Below are 8,561 nucleotides of genomic sequence, written 5' to 3' on the forward strand. Positions count from 1 at the left end.
TTCTCCCTGGCTAAAACGCATCAGCAGTGGATTCTACCAACTCGCTAGGCACTTCCTCAAACCTGTAGTTGGGCACATTTGGTGCCAGATCTACCAACCATATGAAACGCCCAGTACCAGTGTCCCCCCCCCATCCCTCCCCTCCCTCCCCTCTGCTCATCACAGCTAGGAGGGGGAGGCACCCTGAGCCCTCACTCATCTTGCCCCTGCCCTGAGGCTAGCCGGCCCTCCACTTCCCTGTTTCTTTGTGAAACAGGAACTGAGCAAACAGCCCCAGTGGGGTCGGATGGGTGGTTGAGAAAGCCCCACTTGTCCATGGCAAGGCGCAGGGTGCTGCAAAAAAGCGAGTTGGTCTCCTAGTGGGTCCAGGGCAGCTTGGAGCCCTGTTGCCTGTCACACTTTCTGTGTTCCAGAAGAGCTTGGGTTGAGGAACCCTGCCCTCAACACTCAGGATATAGGCCACAGTCAGATGGGGCCCAGACAGACGGAGACATAGAAAAAAGTGCTAAGAGGCTGTTGAAGGGAGCCCAGGGCAGCTTCCAATCATCCCCAAGGGCTTCCCGGCTTTGGCAAGAGCAGGAGTGGCCAGTGAGGCCCTGGGTGGGCTGAAGGGGTACCCAGAACTTTCCACGAGCATTGAGCAGGCACGGTGCTTATATGTGCCCTCTGGGTTGGCTCCACCCCCACAAGCAAGGGCGGCAGGGTTACTGTTTGTGCCTCAGGTTCTAACCACAATGCTGTCACTGAAACAGCCGGGGGAGGGGGGAGGGGGACCGCACTGGGTGACGCTGTCAGTGGGGGTGATACCAAATTGAGAGTCAACAAAATATTTGGTTAATGTTTCAGCAAGAATGTATTCTTCTCTTCAATGACAATACCCCTAGACTGAGTTACAGCAAACAAATGTTTTCCCCTGTACGTCCAGCTTCCATGTATCAATAAGCCTACAAGGCTAAAACTTTATGCTCCCTTACCTTTTGAATGTAGGGAGCGCTGGTGGCTTAGTGGGTTACACAAGGAGCTGATAACTACAAAGGCAGCAGTTCAAACCCACCAGCTGCTCTGAACATGCCGGGAACATGCCGGATGTGCTGAGCCACCCTCAGGACCCACAGGGCCCCTGCCTGGAGTGGCTGAAGAAACTGTGAACGCACGCTGCCGGGCCCCAGAAAGACCTGGAAACAAACCCCCCAAAAAGAGTTCCAGTCTCAGAAATTCACAAGGGCAGTTCTACCCTGTCCTAGAGGGTCACCATGAGTCTGTATTGACTCGAAGGCAGGGAGTTTGTTCATTGCCTCCTGTTCGGGCTATCATATTGTGATAACTTAATATTTGTGAATCTATCTCAATAATTTTTTGGAGACAGAAGTCATAATGAAAGGAAACAAAAGGGAAAATGGCTTTAGAGGTCTCCTTCCCTTCAGTTACTAACAATGTTATAATGCAGCGTAAAAAGACTATAAAACAATTTCGCTGTGAGTAGTCCTATAATCTGAGAAAAATCATTTTGAAGTAGTTACAAATATATCCCATATTATTCTACAGTCAAAATGGATAAGAAAGAGTACTAAGGTTGTTGCCTGGTCTGGTGTGGGAGGGGATCCCATTGGGTTGCACAGTAAGGCGTGGGTGCGTGTTAATGCCAGGAGTTACTGCACTGGGAGACATCAACCTTAGGGATGCCACTGGCTAACGAAGCGATTTGAACCCACCAGCAGCTTCCCTGGAGAAGGAGGTACCAGTCTGCTCAGGAAGAGATGACAGCATCGGAATCTCACCAAAGCATGTCTACTCTGTCCTCCAGGATCACGAGGAGTCGAAGACATCACCAGCCTAACAACTACCGGCTCCCCTGATCTTTCCCGACCCTCCAGGTCTAGACAATTATGCCCTTGGGGGTCCAGGGTCCATTTGGCTCAGAGACCTTTGTCCTTGGAACTTTGTGACTGAATCACAGGCCCAGTAGCCCAGCTCCTCCAGGTCGACCAGAGTCACAGGCTGATGTTCATAACACTACTACCTGCAGGTGGCTTTTTTTTAGGAAGGGGAGGAGTCACTAGTCCAGTGATTTAAAGATAACTGGCCACTCCCCACCCAGGCCTGCTCCCTGTGACTGAAAGTCCCCTGTGTGTCCAGCAAGTGGCCGCTGGCTCAGGTCGTGGGTGTTACTGGTGTTAGGGGGTCTTCTAGTGGATTGGACTCTTATCAACCCTGTGTGACAAAGCAAAGTACTCCCAGGGCCTTCTGGGCTGCTGTCTTTTTTTTTTTTTTTGAGGGTCTCAAAGTCATGAAGAGGGATTTTGTTGGGTGATGTCATTGATGTGAGCTTCCAGTACAGAGGGGGAAGCATGACATCTAACTCAGAGCACGGGTGATCATTATCACATGCTTCTCGCTGCTCTCAAGTCAATTCTGACCCACAGGACATACTTACGACATGGTCAGTAATTTCTCTTGCATTATTTCTTGCCATCAAAATACCCAAAGAGAAGTTGCCGTGTCGACTTTACAAGACTAGATTGCCAGCTCTTTCTCCCACGGCTCACAGCTGAGTGCTCACCTGTTGCATCACCAAGGTTCCTTGCTGCCTCCGATGACCACCACCAACCAGGCTAATGGATCGGCGGGGCTACCAAGGTGCACCTCACCTTGGAAATATCCACCTGATCTCTTTTTGGACATTTCCAGAGATGAGAAGACTGCCACTTGCCTGTATTACTCCCTAGGAATGGGTGGACCCTGACTCCCCACACACACACCCCCTCCGCTGTATCTGTTCCCCATCATGATCATACCTGGCCACATATGCATCTGCCATCACCATGAGTTGTTGGAAATCAAAGTGATTTCACATTCCACCCTCCAGGCTCAATATAACAAGTGGTTAGTGCTCCACCAAGAAGTCCTGGTGACACAAGGGTTCATCTCTTAGCTGCTAGCCCAAAGGTCACCTATTCGAACCCATCCAGCAGGCTATGCCCAAAGAAGACCTGGTGATCAGTGCTTGTGAAGAGTACAGCAGAGAAAACCCAAATGGGGCAGTCCTATGGCATCCTGCTTTGGGGTTGCTATGAGCAGAGTTGGCTTGACAGCATCTAACAACCACAGGCCAAAGGCTTCCCTTTGGACTGCCCCTCCCCTTCATCAGTCCTAGCGATTGCAGCAGCTGGGGCATGCAATGCGTCTTCCAGATGCTCTCCCCGCCGTCCTGCTCACTGCCCTCTGGGACCCCTTCTACGTAGCACCAGAACCAGCCAAGTTGGACTGTGAACACAAGGTACCACAATTCTCTTGCCTCCTTGTTCAAGATCTCAAGGGAAATTTAACCTAGTGATTCATAGCATGGGCCCTAGACCAAGACTAGACTGGCACTTCAAACTGACTAGCTGTGCGTCTTAGGAGAAATGTAACCAGAGTGTTCCTTAGAAGTGAGGGTGGCAAGACATTGTCTCACGTACTTTGGCCATGTTGTCAGGAGAGACCAGTCCCTGGAGAAGGACATTATGCTTGGGAAAGTAGTGGGGCAGGGGAAAAGAGGAAGGTCCTCCAGGAGATGGATTAACATAGTGGCTGCAACCATGGGCTCCATCATGGGACAATTGTGAGGAAGGGGCAGGACCAGACAGTGTTTTGTTCGGTTGTGCATAGGGCTGCTATGTGTCACAATGGACGCAACACCACCTCAATACCTGGGTGGTGTTGGGGAACCTGCTGAATCCTTCTGTGCCTTAGGGTTTGCCAAGATAGGGTGGTTTGTAAAGTCATTGCCTGTGTGAAGGTGAGCATAAGAATTATTTGGGACATTTTATCCAAATATGTTATGGATACTGGTGGTGGCGTAGTGAGTTGAGAATTGAGCTGCTAACCATAAGGTCAGTGGTTTGAACCCACCAGTTCGCTCTGCGGGAGAACGATAAGGTTGTCTTTGCCCATAAAGATTTCCAGGAAAATACACGTTTGGAGAGGGAGAGATGCTTTATAATCATGCCTAAAGGTAGACCATGAAGACTATGGATCGCAACCGAATGTTACCCAGCAGAGCACTAGAATATGAGCCCATTAGGTTACAAAGCTAAAAGACCAAACCCACTACCATCAAGTTGATTCTGAGTCATAGCAACCCCACAGGCAGAGGATGACCGCTCCTGTGGGTTTCTGAGGCTGTACATCTTTATGGGAGCAGAAAGCCTCACCCTTTGCCCATGGAGTAGCTGGTGGGTTTGAACCACTGACCATTCCATTAATAATACAGCATCTAATCCAAGGCACCACCATTGCTCCTTTCAAAAGGTTTTCTCTCCTAAAAGCTATGAGTCTACTCTAATGCAGAGCAACCCTATAGGATAGAATAGAGCTGCTCCCTAGGATTTCTGAGGTTGTAAATCTTTACTGGAACAGCCAGCCTCATCTTTCTCCTGCGGAGCAGTGGGTGGGTTTGAACTGCCAGCTCCTTTTTATCTGGTGGTGTCGTAGTAGTTATGCATTGAGCTACTAGCCGGAAGGTGTCCTCGGGAGAAAGATGAGGCTTTCTATTCTTGTAAAGAGTGACAGTCCTACTTCCAAGGGAAGTCCTACTCTGTCCTATAGGGTCGCTATGAGTCGGAATTCACTCTATGGCAGTGAGAAGAAGTGAGAATTAAATATCACTTGTGAAGTCTCTAATGTTATACTTGGCAAAGAACAAGTTTGCTATCCTGTCCCATCTAGGAAGGGAGTTCCTGGATGCAAGGGACTTTGACAGCTATTTATTTTGTATCCCCTCACCCCCACCCCAGTGCCCAGCCCAAGACTCTCTGGAACAAGCTTCTAAGTCCTGCCTGCTAGCTGACTTAACAATTGTCAGGTGTTCTGTTTCACCAACAGGTGCCTGGGTGGCTCAAGGGATTGCAATTGACTGCAAACCTAAAGGATGGCAGTTCGAACCCATCCAGTTGTTTCCTGGCAGGAAGGCCTGGCATGGTTTAAGATTACAGCCAAGGACACTTTATTAAAAAAAAAAAAAAAACCAAACACAAATCAAACTCACTGCTATTGAGTCAATACTGGCTCATGGCGACCCTATGGGCATGATAGAACTGCCTCTGCGGGTTTCTGAGTTTGTACCTCTTCCCGGGAGTAGAGATCCCCGTCTGTCTCCCACGGAGCAGCTGGTGGTTTCGAACTGCCCAACTTGTAACCGCTACACCACCAGGGCTACTCAAGAAAACCCTAATCTAGAGTTGCCCTGAGTCCAATGCACTTGACCAGACGGGTTTCGTTTTCTGCTTGTTTGTTCACTGAACTACTGGCCCCACTGGGCTGCCTCCTCTAGTCCAGGTCTCCACATACCTGGAACACAACCTGTAAAATGCAAATGTTGCCGGAAGGAGAAACCCATTAAACGTATTTAGGGTCCATTAGCCAGCTGGGGCTTGGCCTCTTGGGACTCAGGCCAAGAGAACCTGCGCAGGGAGAAAAGTTGGGGAAGGGAACGAGGATGGGGTAAGCCGAGACCCCCAGCGCCAGAGCTGCAGACCAGAGGAACCAGATCGGGAAAGGGCGTGGGCTGCTCCCTCTGTCCTAGGTTCCATCGCCTTCGCTCGCTGCCCGCGGTGTCTCCTGGGCACTCGCCCAGCGCCGCTGCTGGCTGCCTTTGAAGGCTCTGCGGTTAGCGTGTGAGCTCCGCTCGCTGCAAACAGGAAGCAGTGCACATCCTGCGCGCCACCGGCGGGATGGACGCGCCGCCCAACACACGCTTGGAAGGTTCTGCCAGCTCCTTCCACCCTCGGCTCCCACCACCTGAGCCCTGGGTGTCCAGAACCCCTGCAGCCTGGTCCTCCGATCCAGGACCCTGCCGAGATGTCAGCCAGCCCCAACCTCCCGGGATCCAAGGTTACAACGCTCACAGCCCAGGCGCTCTGGAAGGGACTGGCTGGCAGGCACGCCCAGGCCAATAGGGCGATGATTCAGGGTTAGGCACAGGTTCTTGAATGGACCTGGAAGGCTGAGTAGAGTCACTGAAGTAAGACTAAAGCCTTGGAGAGAAAGGTCTCGACTTTTCTGATCTCGCCCTGAGGGAAGGATGATGGGAGGGCAAGGGTCAGAGGCACAGGAGGAAGTCAGGAACAGCATGCAAACAGAAGTCAGCAGTGCATGCAACAGTCAGCCACAGCAGCAAAAGCCTTAAAGAGGTGCATACCCCAGCAGTGCCCCTTCTTGGGATTTATCCTATGGGAAACATTCTGAGTGACTTTTTCCCCTTGTTGTTAGGTGCCATTGAGTTGGTTCTGACTCACTGTATCCCTATGCAGAAGCGAACAGAACCTTGCCCAGTCCTGCACCATCCTCACAATGGTTTTATGTTTGAGCCCATTGTTGCAAACACTGTGTCAATCCATCTTATTGACAGCCTTCCTTTTTTTTTTTTTTTTTTCACTCTCCACTTTACCAAGCATGATGTCCTTCTCCAGGGACTGGTCTCTCCTCAAAACATGCCCAAAGCACATGAGATGAAGTCTTGCTCCCCTTGCCTCTAAGGAGCAATCTGGCTGTACTTCTTCCAAGGCAAATGTTTGTTCTTTTAGCAGTCCATGGTACTTTCAATTTTCCCTTAAAGATGTTCAGTGACGAGTTTAAAAAGAGAGAGCGCGCCAACCTAATGTCATTCAAAACTCATTGCTATTCTGACTCATAGTGACCACACAGGACAGAGTAGAAGTATCCCTGTGGGTTTCTGAAACTGTAAATCTTTACAGAAGTAAAACCCTTCATCTCCCCCACCCCAGGAACAGCTGATGGTTTCAAATCGTTGACCTTTTGGTTAGCAGCCCAACTTGTAACTCATTAGGCTCCAGGAATCCCTGGGTGTTCCAAGTGGTTAAGTGATGGGCTACTACTCAATAGTCTAGTGGTTCAAATCCAACCAGAGGTGCCTTAGAAGTAAAGCTTGGCAATCTATTGCCAAAAGGCCACAGCCTTGATAACCCTATGGTTATCCACTTCTGTGTGTGGTGTCATCATGAGTCAGAAGCCACTTGGTGGCAACGAACAACAACAGCAAGAAGCCACCCATGATGGCCAGCAGTCATTATAAATCATGTCCTTGAAGAATATTTCATGGCATGGGAGAAAAAAACCAATGATCGAGTTAGTGAGTGTAAAAAGCAGATTTGGGGAGCGGGGAGCAGGGAGGGAGGGGGGAAATGAGGAGCTGATACCAAGGGCTCAAATAGAAAGCAAATGTTTTGAGAATGATGAAGGAAACAAATGTACAAATGTGCTTGACACAATGGATGGATGGATGGATTGTGATAAGAGTTGTACGAGCCCCCAATAAAATGTTTTTTTAAAAAGCAGATTTGTGCGGTATGATTCCTGCCCACCTGCCCTAAGGTGTGTGTTTGGCTAAATAATTGAGCCATGGGGATAAGTTCAATTCCAGATCAGAAGGGTGATGAAGGTCCATTGTCTTAGGGGTTTGCAGCAACCTCTGGCCAACCATTAAGCCTGCTCTCTTTTATGATTTGGAGTTTGTGGATATTTTTTTTCATTTAAAAAAATTTGCACATCCCTATTGCTGCATTACCATGAAGTCTAATTAGACTCCTGGTGTGCTTGTGTAACAACAGAAAGCATTGCCTGCTTCTGCATTGTTTTTGTGATTGTGGAAACACAGTAAGGTGCTTTTCCGTCTTGGGGGCTCACCTTCCCGCACTCTAGTGGCCACTGTCCAGTTGTGATCCATAGCATCTCCATGAGTTCATTGTCAGAAGTGAAGTACCAGGTTTAACATCAGGGAATGTGGGTCATGGCTGTATCCTTTCCTCATCCTGATTCAGTGTGTATGCTAAACAGAGCGTCTTAGAAGACAAACAGGAGGCATCGGGATTGAAGGGTTCATGAAAAACTTACTATAAACAGATGACCCAACTTTGCTTGTGGAAGTGCAGAGGACTTCAAATACTTACTACTGAAGCCTTCAGTATGAATGACCAGTCAGTGTGAAGAAAACCAAGATCTTCTCAACTGGACCAAGAAGCAACATCAGGATAAAAGGAGAAAAGATTTCGCTTTACTTGGATCCGTGGAAGCTACAGATTCCAAACTCACTGTCAGAGAATTGATAGGACTCCTAATGACCCTATAGGATGGGGTAGAACTGCCCCTGTGAGTTTCCAACACTGTACTCTTTACAGAAGTAGTAGAAAGCTCTTTCTCCTACCGAGCGGCTGGCAGTGTTGAATGACTGACCTTATGGTTAGCAGTGCAATGCATAACTACTATGCCAGCAGGGCTCCTCCCAGGGAAGCAGCAGCTCAGAAATCAAACAATGTATTACACTGAGCAAATCTGCTGCATAAGACCACCTTAAAGTGTGGAAGAGCCCAGGTAGCACCTTGAAGACTAAGGCATGCCTGACCCAGACCTTGACATTTTCAATGGTCTCATATGCATGTGAAAACAGGCCGGAAAAAAGAGGAGCTGATACTAAGGGCTTAAGTTAAGGTGACCAGATTTTAACATTGGTAAAGCGGGCCACCATTGATAAAACTCATATCCTGGCGAAATAGCCACATGGCAGC

The sequence above is a fragment of the Echinops telfairi genome, unplaced genomic scaffold, assembly GCF_000313985.2.
Source record: "Echinops telfairi isolate 266 unplaced genomic scaffold, ASM31398v2 ScPeMD7_6080;HRSCAF=6971, whole genome shotgun sequence".
NCBI classification, from domain to species: Eukaryota; Metazoa; Chordata; class Mammalia; order Afrosoricida; family Tenrecidae; genus Echinops; species Echinops telfairi.